At 39.8% G+C, this 19,740-nt stretch overlaps 1 long non-coding RNA gene across 2 annotated transcripts in view; it reads left to right on the top strand.

The window, feature by feature from the left end:
- LOC122634245 overlaps positions 1-19,740 on the top strand; it is a 226,712-nt gene that overhangs the window by 75,210 nt on the left and 131,762 nt on the right. The window lies entirely within an intron of this gene.

The following is a 19,740-nucleotide window of genomic DNA, read 5'->3' as shown; positions in this document are numbered from 1 at the left end:
AGAGAGAGAGAGAGAGGGAGAGGGAGGGAGGAAGAGAGAAGGAATATTCTTAATTAAATGGATCGTTAATTTTCAAGTTAATCCTTAAAATAAGGTTTAGTATAGATTTGAGATCGTTACTATCCTAATCGTTAATTAATCCTTAACAAACCGTATCGACTTTTCTTTTTTTTTCGTTTAAATGGAAAAGAATTCGCGAGGTATAGAGGTATATGGAGTTTGATTAAAAAGAATCGAAATAAAATAAAAAAAGGAAAAAAGAAAAAACTAAGATCCATTCTCGTTCGGTCTCTCTTTCTCTCTTTCTCTCAGTAAAGGACGATTCGTGTCAAGGGTGAGGTCAGCGCAACGAGTAGGATGTTCCAAGAGTAGTGCTTCATTTTCACCCGTGGTAACCTTCGGCACACGATCAGCCGGCCATTAAGGGGGAGAGTCTATAAAAATCTTGTAAGTACCGGAATATTCCTTCAACGTGGTGTGTAAGAGAAAGAAAAAAAAAAAAATCAACGATGAAGTTGATTCCAAAGAAAGAGAGAGATAGAAAGAAAAAGAGATAGAAAAAAAAAAAGAGATAGAGAGAATAGAGATCGTTAGATCTTCGAACAGTATTTTAGAGAGATTCTAGAAGGTGAATAAGAATAAGAAGAATAAGAAGAATAAGAAGAAAAAGAAGAAGGAGAAGAAGGAGAACGAAACTCGTAGACACCGTCTCCTCCCGAGCCGTCGCCATTATCAAATTATTCGCTCACTCGTCGGGCGCCATCTATCTTCGAGCCGCGCGCGATCCAAACGTGTTATTATTTGATCCTCACTTTGTTAGCGATCTCAGTGTAACAGCCTCTCGCGATATGTACCTGCGCTTGGATTCTGCCAGGGCCGATCTGGAGTACTTCTCACGATCTCGCTCCTAGCGAGAGGAGCGAAAGAACTTAGAGTAGCTCTTTCAAGTATGTGAGAAAGAGAGAAAGAGATAGATAACACGAACGATATTCTCATTGCAGGAGCAACTCAACGTTGAAACTTATCTGCTTTTTCTTTTTTTTTTTTTGCTTTTCTTTCTCCCGTTTTTTTTTGTTTTGTTTTTTTTCCCCTTCTTTTTTATGCTTCTCTACTTATTACAATTATTATTTTTATTATCTTTTTTTTTTTTTTGATTTTTTAATCGATTTTTTAAGAGATCATTTTTTGGGACTGCCTGAAGAATTGAAGACTCTTTTGAAATTCTTTTCTTTTCTTTTCTTTTCTTTTTCTTTTTCTTTTCCTTTCTTTTTTATATTGTATCGAACTACAAACCTAAATGTACGATTAAATATATATATATATATATATCTTTTTTTGCTTTAAGAAATCACTGTTCGAGAAACAAATTGAAAATTTACACGGTATTTTGTACGATTCGTCTCGCTCTCTTTCTTCGAAAGCGTACTTATATCTCGAGCGAGAAAGTTTATCGTTATTAATTTTTTTCTTATTCTTATTATTACTATTCTATACGGAATATTAACGACACCCCCGTGACGAACGAGTCATTGATTTCGCGGTTAAGAGAGCGCGTATTCTTGATCTTTTCTTAGATTTTCTAGTTGAAATCATTTTTTTTTTTTTTTCTTTTTTTTCTAGGATGCGTAATTTTCTCATTCGTGAATACTCACACGTATATATTTATATATACATATATATTATATATATATATTTATATGTATGTATATAGGTATAACCGAGCAACAGGTGAATATGCATAATTATCCATATTTATACCGGCAACCTGGCACTAATTGCCTTGTGTAATTCTCATAATCGTAAATACGCTCGTCAAAAGGTGTTGAAACACAGCAGTGCCTCGAGGCGGCAGCCCAGCCCGATAAATAAATCACGGGGACGGCGAGAGATACGTAATCTAATTCCGCGAGATATGAACGACTTGGAGAGAGGCTCGCTTAATTTGCCTCTGTCCACGAGGCAACTCAACAACTCGGATTTGATATTTCAAAGATCAAGGTTGATCGTAATTGCCAGTTTATAATGGATCTCGAGCACGTTTTACGATCGGTCGAGTGTTGTAAATTGGAAAATTGTCCTGTCGGTGCTTCTTTGAACTATGCATATGCATATATATATATATATATATATATATATTCAATGAGAAAAATGAAAGGTTTCAGTGCAACGAAATTATTACATCTGAATGTTTCAACATTGCAGATAAAATCGTACGATCATAATTAACAAAGTCTTCTAACGTAAATATAATTAAACGCGATCCTACATAAACGTACGTCAAGATTCTTTCCTTATCTTCGTTTATTTATTCATTCATTTATTTATTTACTTATTTATTTATTTATTTTTCTTTGTTTTTTGTTTCAACGATTTAAGCACTATTTGATTTTCTTCCTCATTGGAAAGCCAAGCGTTCTCCCGTTGGATTCTATCGAGGCCAAAGAATGACTTTTGAGCGTTCTTAAAGGGAAATGAAGGGTTAAGATGAATGGAGTTTCTCAAGGTGTCAAGAGTCAACGAGGTAAAAGGCTCCAGGGTAGAACTTATTCGTGACACTCGACACGACTCGCAACCGTCACTAATAACAATGAACACGCTGTAGTCGTTTCGAGACGCGCGAGTACACTGGGTGTCTCGATTCAACGTGCCATTCTCTTCTTCTTCTTCTTCTTCTTCTTTTTCCTCGTCTTCCTTTACTTCTACTTATACTTGTACTTCATCATCTTCTTCTTCTTATTCCTCCTCTTCTACTTCTTCTTAACCAAAGAAACAATATAATATTTTCGAAACGAGGCGGTACGACTCGTTATATTTAAAGATCGCTCGAGCGAGTAGAAAGTAATAGCAGCTTGAGTCGAGTATGGCTGGGCCCGCTGCTGCTACAAAGGACTAAAACGTAGATCAAACACGAGAGAAAGAGATGAAAAAGAAAGAAGAAAGGATAGACGGTTCACCGACGCGAGCATGACGTTGTCGGAAACGTAAGAAAGCAAAAGATAGAAAGAGATAAAGAGATAGACAGAAATAGAGAGAAAGAGAGAGAGAGAGAGAGAGAGAGAGAGAGAGAGAGAGAGACAGAGAAAGAGACATGGAGAGAGTAGATAGATAGAAAGAGAGAGAGAGAGTGAGAGAGAGGAGAGAGTAATAAAACGTCAAGAGGGAAGCGTCTCGAGTTCGTTTCGAGTCGCATTGACTCGATATCGCCGATGCGGATACTCTCGAGTAGGCGTTCGGTTCTTTGTGAATAGGCGCGCTTAATTCTAAAACGTTTCTAACGATCTCTCTCGTTGATATTCGGTCGGCGAGCGCGAAATGGTGGCTCGGACTGGCGAGTGTCCGGTCGTTTGTCCAATTCGATCACGTAGCGCTTTAACGCTTTACATTGAACGGAGCGCGTGCTCTCCGTGTAGAACTCAGACTCGTTTTATATATATATATATATACATACATATATATATATATATATATAAACGATCTCAGTATATTTATTTACATATGTGTAGAGCATATATGCGTGAGCCAAAGGTGCGTGCACACGCATAGATACGAGGCGTGGGTGTTGCGAGTCGTAAAACAAAGTAGTTTCCAAGGGAGACGTTTCGAGCGAACGAGCGAGCTCGCTCAAGTGCTTGGAATTTATGGAAGACACACGTTGTCTAGCTCTCGATCGAGAAGAAGAGGGAGGATCTACCAATCGATCGATCGGCGCCGCCACCACCACCACCATCACCATCACTACCATTACCATCACCATCATCATCATCATTATCATCATCGTCGTCGTCGTCGTCGTCGTCGTCATCTTTTTCTTTGTACGTTTTCCAAGCTACGATCATGAGCCCGATCGGTTCATTAAACGTTCTGGCATTTTTTTGGCACGCGCAAAATCTTTCGACGATTTCGTTCGAACAACCAACTATTCGATCTCACCTCCCTTTCTTTTTTCTTCTTTTGTTTTTTTTTTGTCCTTTTCCTCAATTTTTTTCGCGAGAGATAATCAGGAAATGACGAAAGACGAAATTGGAATAGGATTCAGGAAGTGCACGTGCACGTGTATCTATGTATGCACGTGTGTTCCTCCCTTCCTCTCCCCTTCTCCCTCTCTCCCTCTCTCTCTCTCTCTCTCTCTCTCTCTCTCTCTCTCTCTCTGTGTGTGAAGAAAAAATCACGTCGCGAGAGATAAAAAAAAAAAAGAAAAAAAAAAAGAAAAGAAATAAAGAAAGAAAGAAAAAGAAAAGAAAAGAAGAATAAGAGACGATCGTTTTTGTCGATAGGAAGGAAAAAATTATTAAGCGAATCACGGTGGTACGTCGTTTCGTAGAAATCTGATCGATCGGAGCGGACGCTTTTTTCATCCCTATTGAATTTTTTCGTTACGATCACGAGCGTTCACCGAGAAGCGAAGAACATTATCGATACTCGTCCTATTGGATATGTACACAGAGGGGAGGGAGAGACAGGGATGGGGTGAAGGAGGCAAAGGAGGCAAAAGAGGCGGAGGGAGGGTAGTAGGGGGAGTAAGGGGAGTAAGGGGAGTAAGGGGAGTAAGGGGACGGCAGACGACACAGGACGGGACGGGAACAGCGATCGTGAAAATCAATTGATATGTGTCACGGCGTACCGAAAGCTTCCTTGAAAACGCACCGGATGCGCGAGGGGTTTCGTGGGCGACGGCCATTGTCTCTCGGCGCTCCCTCTTTTATCCGACCGACATGTCGAATGCTGGATGCATATCAATTTATGCCCCATCTCAGAATTCACTTTCCATGCTCCGACGACTCCTTCTTTTTCCTCTTGTTCTTTTTTTTTTTTCTTCTTCTTTCTCCTCTTCTTCTTCTCGTTCTTCCTCTTTTTCTTTCTCCATTTCTTTCTATCTGGTTTCTCCTTCTCTTTCTCTTTCTCTCTCTCTCTCTCTCTCACTTTTTTTCTTTTATATATTTATATATATATATATCAGGCATATTAGTTGTACTCTCACTCACAACTCATTTGATTATATTGTTCGAACGATAAATCAATCGTATTTTATTTTAGATAGATTAGAATAATCTCTTTCTGTACGGTTTGTCAGGCATCTGTTAATGTACTTTTATATATATATATATATATGTTTCCTTTTGAATATTATTTAGTCATTATCGTTCTTAATATCTAAGATATGAATTTATTATCCGAGACTTGAGTATCTTATACCTTAATAATTCGTATAATCTAAAATGTTTCGTCTCTATCGTTTCAAACGTTAACTAAAATTGATCGATTCTTTTATAAGAAATCTAGTTATGAGAATGAAGGGGGTATTTTTATACGAATATTATATGTAAAGTATAATACTTATCTAAGCAATAGTTAAGCGAGTAGATATCCAAGTTTACTAATACAAAGGTACGAGTTTTCACATTCTCGGAATAGTAACATCGAATGTTTCTTTCGAAGCACGAGGTGTGTGACTAAAAGGAGAAATTAAAAAAGGAAAAAGAAAAAAGAAAACAAAAAAGAGAGGAAAAAAGAAATATAAAAATGCATACTTAGTTTACGATCGAGAAATAGGAAATCACCGGCGCCTATTATATTACAGCTTCAACATTCTCGATATCCTTCGTTCGCGCAAGGATACGTTGAATATGCTGAATGCATATCAATCCATGGTACGTCTTATAATTCACTTTCCACACTACGACTCGTTTTTCTTCGTATCTTTTCTCTTCTTTCCTTCTCTCTTTTCCTTTCTTTCTTTTTCTATATATCTATATATCTTTCTCTTTCTCTCTTCTCGTCGGCTTCTCTCGGTAGCCGGAGATGCGCTTCCTTTCTATGTCCGACGCATCCTTGCTACTCTTCCTGTCTATCCTTCTCTCTACATTTCAATCGATCTTACATCAGCAGATTCTTAAGAGGTTGACAAAGAGGAGGACCAATATGTACAATACTTAGATAGATAAGTACGTAACGTGAATCGAAAGATCTCTCACGAGAATTCTTTAATAATCATTCCTTAAAGTGAAAAATCCGATCCAATCCAATCGAATCGAATGGAATCGAACTGTATTAATCGTATCGATGAAACGAAGATAAAAGAAACAACAGAAAAAAAAAAAAGGAAAAAGAGAATAATCATACGTTTTTTTAAGTATTATAATCTGTGTATTATATTATAATATAAACGAAATATAATAATCGATACGTTTTTATTACGACTGACGATTCGTTCGATCGTATATATATATATATATATATTTTTTTTCCTTCAGTGTGTGTATATGTGTATGTGTGTAGATACGTTTGGAGGATCAACAAATTAGTCTTCTTCTTCTTCCTCGCACCCTGTAATTCAAAGTATCCTCGACGCCTCGTATAGAGGTACGCGTAGAAGCCTCGAGGATACTGAGCTCGAGGCCTCCACGATCGAAGAACACGATGGAGATGTTGGCGCTAACGTTTCGAGAATCAGCGCCGCAGAAAGATACAAATGCGGCCCTCGAGCCTCGCGCGTCCGCGCTTCTAACAAATCGTCGTTGGACGGTAGAACGGCTCTTCGAGTTGCGTGAGTGCCACGCGTACTCCCCCTTTCCCTCTCCCTCTCTCTCTTTCTCTCTCTCTTTTTCTCTCTTTCTCTTTACATTCGTTCGAGCAAAAGATCATCGTCGAAAGATCGTCGGTGAGACGAGTCATCTTAAGACGAACTCCACTTTTTTCTTTTTCCTTATCTTCTTCTTCTTCTTCTTTTTTTTTTCTTTTTTATTTTTTTATTACCCTCAGTAAATTTCCTTACTTCGAGTTACTTACGACGAGAGTGGCGTTTGAGGAGAGCCTTTTTATCTTTATTTTTTGCGAACGATTTAAAAAAAAAAAAAAAAAAAAAAAGAAAAAAGAAATGAAAATTCACCGATTCATTTTAAAAGATCCTTCCTTAGTCTCGCGGCTTCTCATAGATTTAAATGGAATATCATTCGAGAGCATTGCCGTCGTGGATTCCTTTTTCTTTTTTTTTTTTTTTTCTTTTTCTTTTGGAAAATGAGTAATCTCTGTCTGGTCCGCGAACGTCGTGTCAATTTCTAATAATCAATGAGAGAAAAGGGACGACGGTCAAACGTTTCGACCTATGGCGTTTCACCGGATAGGTGAATCTGATTTCATCTTTCTCGCGTGTACTTTCGAAGATTTACCGTTTATCTCACGTATCCACCTGTGAACTTCTCGGACTCGACGAGCTCTATGATCCTTCTCTTTCTCTCTCTCTCTCTCTCTCTCTCTCTCTCTCTCTCTCTCTCTCTCTCTCTCTTTCTCTTTCTGTCTGTTCGTCTCTGTCTCTTTGAACGTTTAATTCGATGTTTACAACGTCTCGCTCAACAGAAAACTCGCATCGTTTACGGTTCTCGGCGATCGTTTTATGTCCATGGCTATCTTCAAGCGACTTTGTCGCCGTCTAAGGTAACTACTTACGACTATTCAGAGTTTTCCTCGCTACCTGCTCGTATATCAGGAACGAGTTGGGTTGGCCGATTACATAGGCGAGAGTGAAATCGCACTGGAGGTTAATTAGAAAAATAATTCTAAGGATCAGGATATGCGCAAAGTGAAAAAAAGAGTGAGAAAAAAGAAAGAGAAAGAGAGAGAAGAAGAGTCGACCGTAACCTTCCTCGCATCTCGAATCCCTATTATACATACATATATACGTACGTACGTAAAATATAAATAAATATACACATACACACATATACATATACATACATATATATATATATATATATATATATATATGTACGATGAAACTCTCTTCTAAAGCATCAGTAACGTTTTCTACGGCATTGCTTCCACTCGATTCGATTTATGCCCCTGCCGGGCTTACCGTCCGATATTCGTGATTTAAATCGCGAATTAAAAAACGTTACGCGAGTAGATAACGCCAAGAGAAAAGGGAGAAAGAGAAGGACAGAACGATTCGATATGGCTAAGATGTTCTCGAAGAAGAGCCGAAGGCCCCGATTCGAACCGTCGGCTATCTACGATCGTGCTGGCAACCAATTACGTTTCCTGAACCGGAAAACGTCGGCTCGGGACGTATTCCATGGAAGGTTCACCCGGAGCCTCAAATTATAAATCAGGCGATAACCCCTCGGCTCAATCTCTCTTTCTCTCTCTCTCTCTCTCTCTCTCTCTCTCTCTCTCTCTTTCTCTTTCTCTCTTTCTTTCTTTCATTGGAGCTCCGTGTGCTCGATCGTGAGGGCTTTTAAGCTCGTAGATCACCGCGTGGGTTACGCCTCCCGTATTTGCTTAGTCGTGCAAACGGGTAGGCGCGGATAAGGGCAGAGATGAAACAATTAATAATCCCCACGAGGCTGCGAAACACCACCGTGGGCCAGATGTTTCTCCACCGTGACGTGCTCCTTCTTCTTCTTCTTCTTCTTCTTCTCCTTCTTCTCTCCTTCTTATTCTACCTTTTCTTTCATCTCCTCGTTCTATTAGCACGTTCAACGTGTTTGGTAACGTTTGCTAACGTGACCGTTCTTTTCTTCCATGATAATCAGTAGAGAAAGAAAAAGAGAGAGAGAGAGAGAGAGGAAGAAGTTCACCATTCACTTTCACTATTGTTCGTTCGTTCGTTCATTCATTCATTTATTCCTTTTGCTTTACTTTCTTTTTCTTCTTTTTTTTTTTCATCATAATTCGAATCTTCATCCCGATCGAGAAGATCCTCAAGGAGAATATCGAAAGAGATAAGTACTTACTCGAGATACTCTGACGACTTGAAAAATGACGATACCGCCGGGCGTATCTCGGTCTTAGCGAGGGATATCTTAATTATCGAGGAAAAATTAATTACCGTAACGCCTACTGCCTTCTTTCTTTCTTTCTTTCTCTCTCTCTCTCTCTCTCTCTCTCTCTCTCTCTCTCTCTCTCTCTCTCTCTCTCTCTCTCTCTCTCTCTCTCATCTTGGAAGGCCCGTAGGGTGTTCGTGGGAGTAGAGCGATTTACCGCGTGCGAAGTAAACCTCAAGGACGTTTCTCCTTCCCCATCTACGAATTCGAAAATTACTTAAACCTACTCTAACCTGACCTTTTCCTTTCTTTTTCTTTTTCTCTTTTCTTTTCCCTTCTTTTCCTTCCTTTTTCCTTTATCAATTAACAATCTCTTAACAATCTCTTGTTGTTTATAATTGAAACGTTTACGAATGAATTATTCTAAATGCAGGGGCACTTATTATTATAAGAGTCGGTATCTCTTTCGTGCAAACCCAACGTACAATAAGGGGTAAGAGAATCTGAGGAACGAAATGGGCAAGAAGGAGAGATAGAGGTAGAAGAAGAAAAAGAAAAAGAAAAAGAAGAAGAAGAAGAAGAAAAGACGAGTAATTTGAAGGATCGAAATGGAGCTGAACGTGGCTTGAACGTCGGGGTGGCGATGGTGTGGGAGTCTCGATCTTTGGTTCAAAGGTTTGCGATTATAACATTCCGGGCATGCCGTTTCGTGTACATCAATTCGGTACGCCAGTTCCCTTTTTGCGGAGAGTTCAAAGCCGCGTGTGTAAGATCTTCCATGCGATTCCCTCTCTTTCTCTCTTTCCATTACTTCTTCCCTTTCTCATCCTTTCGCGCATATATTGTTGTACTATACGCGAGTATACAACCAAACGTATATGAGACGAATATAAAATCGATATTTTAAAAGCGATATATTATCTTATTGATGGGTATCAATATAAGCTTGAAAGAAATCGAAAGGAATAAAGTTTGATCGTAGAAAACTATGAATGATGGAAGAGAAAAAGATGTAAAAAAAAAAAAAAGTCGATAAAGGATAAAGGATCGGACGTTAAAGGATCAAAAATGATATATCGTTGTATCAAGATTTAATATCACCGATGGTTTCAAAGCGAAATTTCTTTATACATGCATATAAACGTTTATCGTCCATCCATTTGGCATTTATTCTTAGTATAGTTCGAACGTATAGATAAGTGGTATCGTATTTTCTATCGATCACAATAGGCGCGGTTTGTTGTTTCGGTGTTTTGCAAAGGGTTAAACACGAAAGGTGACGTCGAAGACGACGAAACGTGCGGACTCGGGCCGTTTTAAGATTGGACTCGTGGACACGAGGAAGACAAGCGAGTCAAGTTCTGATGGGCGCATAAATAAAACGGAAAACGGACGACAGCGACAAAGCTGGCGCTGATTTCGCTAGTAAAGCGAGCTAGAGAGCTGCCGAGCTGCCGAGGAAACGACCAACTGAGATGGATTTATGCCAGCGTCATTAGGGATTAATTATACGCCTTGTCAGCCAGCTGATGCCCGCTTCTTCGGAGACGCGGCATCGCTATGAACCGCTGCTCCCCACCATGTAGGATGAAACAAGAAATGGAATGGAGAGGGTTACAAGAGAGAGAGAGAGAGAGAGAGAGGAAGGAGAGGGGTAGAGAGGAGAGAATTACTTCCCTCGAAGAGCAAAGTGCTTTGCGTTTGCTAGCGCGTGCGCGATCTCTTCTCCGTAGAGTGATTTACACCTCGACTAAATCGTTCCTTGTTCTCCTTCTCTTTTTTCTTCTTCTTTTTTTTCTCTTCTTCTTTTTATTCTTCTTTGATAACAACAACAACAACAACAACAACAACAACAACAATAGTAAGAACGAGTAAAAAGACATCCAGGACAGCCCTGTCCTATCGAGAGAGATTTATCGAGAAAAACGATAAGAACGAGGAGTTTGATAATGTTCGAGTGGATAACAGTTAAGAGATAGTCGAGCGATTTACTTACACAGCTCGACCTCGGTTCTTCTTCCTGTTAAACCGAATAAAAAGAAAGGCTTGTTGTATGGCGGAGGCCCCTATAACGCAGGATCTGAAGTAACGCACCCATAAGTACCGACCTCCCTAGGCTCACGTACTTCCTTAATGCCGAATACGCCATACGTTTTCTTGCCATATATGTTTCTATCAAAAGGACGGATCGTAATCCAGAAATCTCATGCTCGATGACCCCCATGGGAATACGTTGCTCGGTGAAACTCACGCACCGGGTTCTTACTTGGTCCATTATACTTATGAGATGCGAAAGAGTATACAAGAACTAACTCATATACTCCTTTCTTGACTGATCTTAGCTATATCGTAGAGTATAATATATCAGCTAACCGTGTTTTTACTTAAAACCGAGACTTTGTCGTAGAAAATCTAATATTAATTGCTAACCGACTATTCCCGAGTGCTCGTTTATAACAATATATATATATGTGTGTGTGCGCGCGTGTACGCGCGTATGTATATTGCATTAACTAACAAACGAAATTTCGAGCAGCGCTTGTTCGAGTTCGTTCGTTTTGATAAATGAACGTTTCTCGTATTTCGACGGTAGACCAACCGAGAGAGCGCAAATAGTAAATCGTTTGCTCGCCCCGGTGTTTATGCAGCGTGATTGATGAAGTTGCATTAATATTTCCGTAGCACGGCCCTTACTCACGCTGAGAGAGCGAACGCAACCCTCGGAGAGAAAGAGAGAGAGAGAGAGAGAGAGAGAGAGAGAGAGAGAGAGAGAGAGGAGGACGTCCATACGTTACGAGCGCGCAATAAAATATATCTCACCCGGTCAGATTTACGATGCGAAAGGTTATGCACGATTCTTTCGGTATTGTACGAATATCTGATACGAGATATCTTTCACGCAGCGGCGTAAGTTCGATGGGTTAAGATAAATCTTAGACGTGGCATCTCTCGTCATATTGACATTTCTCTTTTTCTACGAGAACGGAATAGGAACGGCAGAGAAATTTTTCTTCGTTTTTCTTCATTTCTTCTTTGAACGAGAGAAGAAGAAAATAAGGAAAAAATAAAATAAGAAAAAAAGGAGGAAAAGAAACTCTCTCTCTCTCTCTCTCTTTCTCTTCTTTTTTATCTCGACGATTTTCAATCTTCATTCCGTGTTCGAAGATAGAAAACTTTCGACAGGGATGAAAAATCAAAAAAAAAAAAAAAAACAAAAGGAGAGAGAAAAAAAGCGAGGAAAAGAAAAAAAGAAAAGAAAAGAAAAGAGAAACGAGGAGGACGTATCGGATAATTAAAAGGTGATTAACGCTCACACTCGCACGCGGTATTTCAATAAATCAGCTTACGACCGAGTCTGCCCCTTTTCGAGGTCTCGCGAACCTCGTGGGGCGTCCACCACCAGCACCACCAGTATCACCACCACCACTACCACTATCACTAGTAACATCAACACAAACCACCACTAGCATCACCAACCATCGAGTCAAACGCAGCGACTCGCGCGCGTAAACTGCGCCCTGAAGGTATGCCGTACGAGAAACAACCTGTAATTACCGTATATCGAGGATCTCTCCCTTTCGACCTGCTTCCCTTTAACGTCCGGGGTTTCCCTTTGCGGAAGACGAGTTTGTGAAAGAAATTCCTTCGTTCCGCGCTCCTCTCCGTTCCTTCTTTTTTTTCCTTTCTCTCTCTCTCTCTCTCTTTTATTCTTTTTCTATCTCTCTCTTTCTCTCTCTCTCTTCTCCCTTTCTTTTTTTTTTTTTTTAAAGATCGTCCCATGAGTTATGAGAAGCTGTTATATGTGTCTTGCGTCGAAGAAGCACAGGCGAAGTATAAAGGCGTTTTATTTTTCATTAGTAAAAGGTCGACGTACCGCGAAGGCGCGTGGTATGTAAGAGTATATAAATATATACGTGGATACGTGCGTACGTATATATGTACGTATATATATATATATATATATATATATATATATATATATATATATTCTCCGTTTTGTATCGGTATTGAAAGAAGTTGGCAGAGAGAATTTGGGATCACCCGTTACAGGTAGGAAGAGCGTAGCGGCAGGTGTAGCCTGCAGGCGAGGTATCGTAAGCGAGTTCAACCGTTGCGTGGGCGCCTTTCTCAGGGTGGCTGCGATGCGTCACACGTGAATCTCGCGCGAAAAGAGAGGAACTACTTTACTGAGGAGGGGAAGAAGAAGAAGAAGAAGAAAGAGAAGAAGAAGAAGAAGAAGAGGAGGAGGATGGAGAAAAGAAGGAAGAAGTTGAAAGACAAAGACGTGAAGAGGAAAGTGGGAGATGAGACGAGATGAACGAGAAAGTATATTTGTATATATGTGTGTGAAAGACTAAGAGAGAGAGAGAGAGAGAGAGTGAAAGAGATAGAAACGACAGCTTCTCTTGTTCTTTACTTTAAGAGAGAAGAGAAAAGAGCTGTGGCTGCAGGACCTGTAGGCGAACTATGCCGGGTATCCAGGCTGAAGGTTGGGCAGAGAGAACTAAGCAGCTAAGCTAACCAACCAAGCGATCCAGCCCAGGGTATATCCTGAGAACAATCGGACCTACCGAGACCGACGGCGTGGGCGAGCCACCGGCGAAATATGCATTCCTAGCGAGCGCACGAACGCTAAAGGATTATTGCACTCGAACGATTTGACGTCGGTATGATTGGAAAAAAGTTTCAGGTGTTGGTTGTCGTGGTCGTATCAGTTAGTCTGTATGAAAGATAATGAAAGAGAGAAAGAAGGAGATAGAGATAGAGATAGAGATAGATTAGAGTTACACGACGACGATGAAGAAGAAGGGAAGATAAGAGTTCGTTGTGGAATAATAGGCCAGTTTTGCGGTCTAGCTACTAGCAGTAGCTAGTCTCTGTCAACTTTTGCGGATGTACAAGACGCGAGAGTATCTCGTAGCGAGGACAACTCGAGTCGTGTCGAGTCGACTCGAGTTGGATTCGAGTCGAGTCGAGAGAAAAGGACGGCGACGACGATGAGCTCTCGTTGAATTGTCGTCATGAGAAACGCGGAGATTGCCGAAACCCGCAGTTTAAATTAGAAGCGTACAAACTACAAATTGAGATGGCAAATTGCTTCGAGCAAGGCAGATGTAGGTATCTACTTATCTTAGGAGTTACTAAGAGAAAGAGAGAGAGAGAGAGAGAGAGAGAGAGAGAGAGAGAAAGAAAGAGAGAAAATTCAAGAGGTCCTGAGAAGAAGTTCATTATGTATTACTAGAGTCCTCCGGAAGCACTCGAGTTTTATCTTCGCGGTACTCTTTTCTACCCAGGTTATAATACTTACATGAGTTTTATGCGATCGAAAATAACTATTACCGAAACGCACTACTTCAAATTAGAATGTAATTACGCGCTGTTCTCTCGAGCATTTCCATCGTACCTTGTTCGTAGACGATGCTTACGAGAAAGAGGGAGAGAGAGAGAGAGAGAGAGAGAGAGAGAGAGAGAGAGAGAGAAGCGGAAAATAACTTACATCGTGCGAATTGACGTTAATAGCTCGGGTCATAGTAACGCAAGCGGATTTAATTTCTATCGCGAGGAAGGCACTTAATACTAAGCGCTTCCTAACAAATACGGGACGTCTATTAAAGGGTAAAATCCAGAGACCATCAACGTCATCCTTTGGTGTTTACGGTTCTCCATATTCGGATGCTGGCCTTTCCAGAGCTTCGTAAACTGTACGACGACGAAGAGGAAGAGAAGAAGAGAAGGGACGTTTCACTGGAGTAAAAGAAGATTTTGTATAGGAGAGAGAGAGAGAGAGAGAGAAAGACAGAGAATGCTACGAGATCGCCGTAAATCCTGGACGATTTCGCGAGGAAGACTTAGTTCGCAAAGCAGCCATTTCTGCGGTATAACGTTAAAAGTTATAACTCGCGATCGTGAAAACCGTACCGATTAACGGTTAACGCATAACGCGAAGAAGAAGAAGAAGAAGCAGAAGAAGAAGAAGAAGAAGAAGAAGAAGAAGAAGAAGAAGAAGGAGAGGGACAAGAAGAAGAAGAAAAAGAAGAAAGGAAAAAAAAAAGAAAGAAGAAGCAGGAAGTCGTTTAGCGGATTCTCCCGCGCTCTCGCTCCTGAGAGTAACGCGGTTTTACGGTTTTACTCGGCCGTCCAATCTCATCGAAATGCGAGGAGAGTATTTCGAACAGGATCGTAATTAACCGCCCATTACTTACCAACCATCCACGAGAGTTCGTGTAAGTAAGGGAAAGAAAGATAGAGAAGGAAAGGAAGAAGGAGGAGGAGGAGGAGGAGGAGGAGGAGGAAGGAGGAAGGAGGAAGGAGGAGGAGGAGGATCGGGGAGAAGGTTGGTGAGACCTTTTTGTTTCTTCGAATAGTTGGTGCGTTCCTATTCGCTAATAGAAGAACTACTATTACTACTGCTCTCTCTTTCTTTCTTTCTTTCTTTCTTTCTTTCTTTCTTTCTTTCTTTCTTTCTTTCTTTCTTTGTTTTTTTCTTTCTTTCTTTCTTTCTCTCTAAGATGAATCTCTGAAACTTTCTAAACCGGGGACTAGCAACATCGAAGAGAATTATCGAAAGCAGTCATTTCGGCGTCGTGCCCAACGAATGAATCGATGATACTCGTTTGTTTCTAAAACCTCGCTAATCTCTCTAATGATCCCTGTCGCGTAAAATTTTGCTCTAAAAAAAGTAGTCTTCTTCTATGTGGATCAGATGATATTATCCAATATTTATCCGATCGAAATACTTGCTCTATTTACTCACCGTGTTATCCAAAAGGACGAGAATGTACGAAAGTTGTTTAAGTACTCTTTTATTTCCACGTTATTATTTGATTTAATCATTATTAATTAATAATCGTTATTAATTAATTTCATTAACGGGATTAAGAAGTAGGAGTTTAGGATGTTATCGTTCGAGGATATATAATCTTTTTTTTTTTTAATCTCTTCTTCCCATTTTTTCTTCTTCTCATCTCTTCCCGAGTTTTTCACGTTTCTGGAAAAAGAAAGAAAGAAAGAAAGAAAAAGAGCAAAAAAGTAATAAGGAAAAAAAAAAAGAAAAAGAAAAAGAAAAAGAAACTATCATCGACATAGTCGATACCAATCTCAATCTCGGCTGTCTCGGAATATCGCTACTGCTTGTTGCGGTGGTAGGATTTAACAGGAAGCTTTGCGCGCGCCTAATCGTATAATTATTCTCGCTGACGGGCGTTTCTGCGCCTTGGAACGATCGTGGCCGTGGCTCGCGTTCGCGAGTAAATCGCGGACAATTAATTCGATGACTACGACGACGACTACTACGATGACTACGACGACTACACGAAGGAACTACCGGAATTTCATCCTACCTTCTATTCTTCATCTTCCTCGTTTCGCTTTCTCCTGACTAAGCGAGACTAGCAAAAGAAGCAGCAGAAGAAGAAGAAGAAAAAGACGAAGAAGACGAAGAAGAAGACGAAGAAGAAGAGAGCTTCGTGATCGAGGAGGAATAAAAGAGCTCGTTAGGTAAACATCGAGTTAGGTATATACCATCGGAATGGAACGGAGTAAGCATCTCCTCTCAATTTTCCCGCGTAAATCGTCGATAATGCGTGACGTCATCGTACATCAGAAACAGCTCCTCGCTGATTGGGTGCGAGAATTGGGGCCCCGCCAATTACCGGATGACCCAGCCACGATTTATGGGGTCAGTCATAACTCTCGGCTCGAGTTGGCTCGCTGGACCCTTCACGAATGGAACTGCCCTCTTCTTTATACTCGCGTCTCCCTTTCTCCTCTTCTATCCCTCGACCTCCCTCGCTCTCTCCTTCCTCCTCTCTCCCTTTCGTTCTTAGTTCCTATGGAGATATAGTAAGTGCAAACAAGCACTGCTACGCAACCAAAAGCCCTTTTCCATCTCTTCGACAAGGAAATATTTCTATCGACGTGTCTTGAGATGCTCTCTCTCTCTCTCTTCTTCTTCTTCTTCTTCTTCTTCTTCTTCTTCTTCTTCTTCTTCTTCTTCTCTCACTCTTTCTCTTTTTCTTTCTTTCTTTCTTTCTATTTCTCTTCTTTGCTTTTTTTCTCTTCGATCGATAATTTATTACAGTGAGATTTTAAAAAGGTTCGGGTATAGAGAGAAAGAGATAGATTGAGATAGAGATAGAAAGAGAAAGAGATTTATCTCGAATCCTATTTAAATCGAGATTCGTCATTTCAAACGAGATCCTTAGCGAAGCCGGAAGTTCGTACCGAACTGAAAGTCTTATTCGAAATCGCTTCCGCTTTTAAACGATAACCATCGCGTCGTTTATCTAACGCTCATCGTCTCGGTGTTACGAAAGAGAAGATCAAAATTCCGCGGTTCTACGATATTCCTAGTGTTTCGTTCTATTCGGATTACTCTAGAACGATTAAACGATACAAAAAATCTCGGTTTAACAAACGTTTCGTTTAAGGAAAGATCCCGGATCAAAGAGATATATAACTCGAGAAAGTAATCGTGTTTGTTGAAAGACGACAATGATTCAAAGAGAGAAAGAGAGAGAGAGAGAGAGAGAGATAGAAAGAGAGAGACTACTAGTTGGTGAAGTCGCAAAGAAATGTCCTAAGGAAGGCAAATTATTATACCTCGAGACGTTTCCAAGTTGCCAACTTTATGACCGCTCGTCTCGCTGAAGTTACATCGTCGTTAGTCGTGTACTGTCTTTACGACAAAGTTGTCACGCACGAGAAGAACGATTTTAACTCCTCTCGAATAATCCCTTTCAACGGACGTTGTACTACATTCTTCGGGTTATATTTATTATACATACGTATCTATGTATGTAGAATAAGATATTATTATTTAGTCCCGAGATAGTTTCGAGAAGAAGTCGATTATTCGATTACTTTGGAATAACTGTTGGATTCGTTAAAATTATTTGATAATTAATTCAGACGTTTTCTCGATCGCCTTCGATTTTGATGGCGTTATTTTTGGCCGTTATTAAGACTCGATTAGTCTTAAGCGACTTCGATCGAGACTTCCGTGAAACTTTCTGCATTCTAATGTTACCGAGGAAGCACTCGACTAACTATTTACTTTCTTCGTCCATGAATATTCACTTATTAGCAGCAACGACGATGGCTCTCGAATTATTTTTCTTTTTTCTTTTTCCTTCCTATCGGTAGTACCTTACTAACTAAGTACGCGCGTCTCGTACTTGTACGGCGCATATGTAATTCGTGTTAGTAAGACACGACGCTAATCGTGCAACGATACCGGCGTCAAACGGTTGATAGAAATCCTTCATTATCATAATGCTAATTAACGCGTGGCTGACTCGTGAGCTGGTAAAAGTTAACGTAGTACGAACGTTCGTATATTCGATTAGAATCATAAAGGCAAAGATGACAAATTCGTACGATTTATACGTAGGGTGAAGGAGAAAAAAGAAAAGAAAAGAAGAAAAAAAGGAACTTCAAGTTTCTTGATCTCTTGACGATATTGGATCAAAAATTAACGATAAACACGTATATCGAATAAAAAGAATGAAACGTTTATTAGACGAATTTAACCAATGTTACGAGATTATTTCCGCGAGATATATACACGTTAAATAATAATTAATTATTTATATCGTACGATATAGTACTACATATATATATATATATATAGTATATAATCAAAATATTCGTATAATAATATTTCAATGTTAAATTATAAAGAAACTATTTTATTATTGGATCGAAGTATCGAATTGATTCGGACTAGTAATTAGACGTTAAACTCTATAAGATCCTTGCCTTTAATACGTTTTCGAATCGATGAAACGGAATTCGAGTCGGCGTGTAATTGCGTTTGACGTTTCATATTTAACATCCATTATAACCTCCTGTAACAACTCGGCTGATATATAGTACACACGCGCGCTCTCGCACATAATCGCGAGAACGGCGAGGAAATAATTTTACACCCGAAGCTAATTTCGTAGGAGCGTAGCGGCCGCCCTCTCTTGCTTTACGGCTCGCACACGCACAGTTCTCCGTTGGATCGTTGCTCGCCTAGCTAAGAGGTACGATCCGAGTGCTCGACTTCGTGTTCGTGAAAGAGAGAGAAAGAGAAAATAAAAGAGAGAGAGAGAGAGAGAGAGAGAGAGAACGAACACGCACCTTGTGAACTGTCGGCCCTCTCCAGTGCGATATTATACGCGCCTTAAGTTCTATTCACACGCGAGAAAGGCGCGAACGAAAACGATACCCGCGATTAATCGTCGGCCGTTAACTCGATTTTACGTTCGACTTCTCGACCTTGCTATTCTACTCTACCTTGATCGATATCCTAAGAAAAGGGTATTTCAATAGATTTCCTTTTAATCCATTTTCATAAAGTAATATTGTAATGAATAGGTGCTACGTTCTTTGTTATTTAAATAATATGATTTCTATATTCAAGTTTATCTTTATTCATTATTACTATGTTATTCATACTATTTAATAATATTGATATTAATTCACTTTATATCAATATTATATTTGCTAATAATTCATTTTTAATTAATTATATACATATCTTTATATATATATATATATATACGTAAAAGTTAATTAATTACAAATGTGGATAATTAATGAATATATTCGACGAAGCTTGTTGAAAACTCCATTAACCTAATAAATATCGTACACGTACGTAAGAATAGAAATGAATGATTCCGATCATAATATAAAATGGTACATTGTTAATCACAATATTCGATCGTAAGCCAAGCTTTAGGGTAAAACCATCGAGAAATATACACATATATATGTTACTTACATACATACATACATACATACATACATACATAACGTATACATAGCAGACACAAACGCACATATACACACACACACACACGCATGGAGAAGCAAGAGTGTTTTGCGCTTCGTTGAGAGGGAGTATTTTTGCCGTTGGTACGAGTTTGCAGGTTGCGCGAAGCGATGTGCGCGGATCGGGCCCGAGTCAGTCGCTTAGGCCTCGGCCGAGGGC

The sequence above is a fragment of the Vespula pensylvanica genome, chromosome 14 (genome assembly GCF_014466175.1).
Source record: "Vespula pensylvanica isolate Volc-1 chromosome 14, ASM1446617v1, whole genome shotgun sequence".
Taxonomy (NCBI): domain Eukaryota; kingdom Metazoa; phylum Arthropoda; class Insecta; order Hymenoptera; family Vespidae; genus Vespula; species Vespula pensylvanica.
The sequence above is the reverse complement of the archived record's forward strand: the minus strand, read 5'-3'. Positions and strand labels throughout refer to the sequence as shown.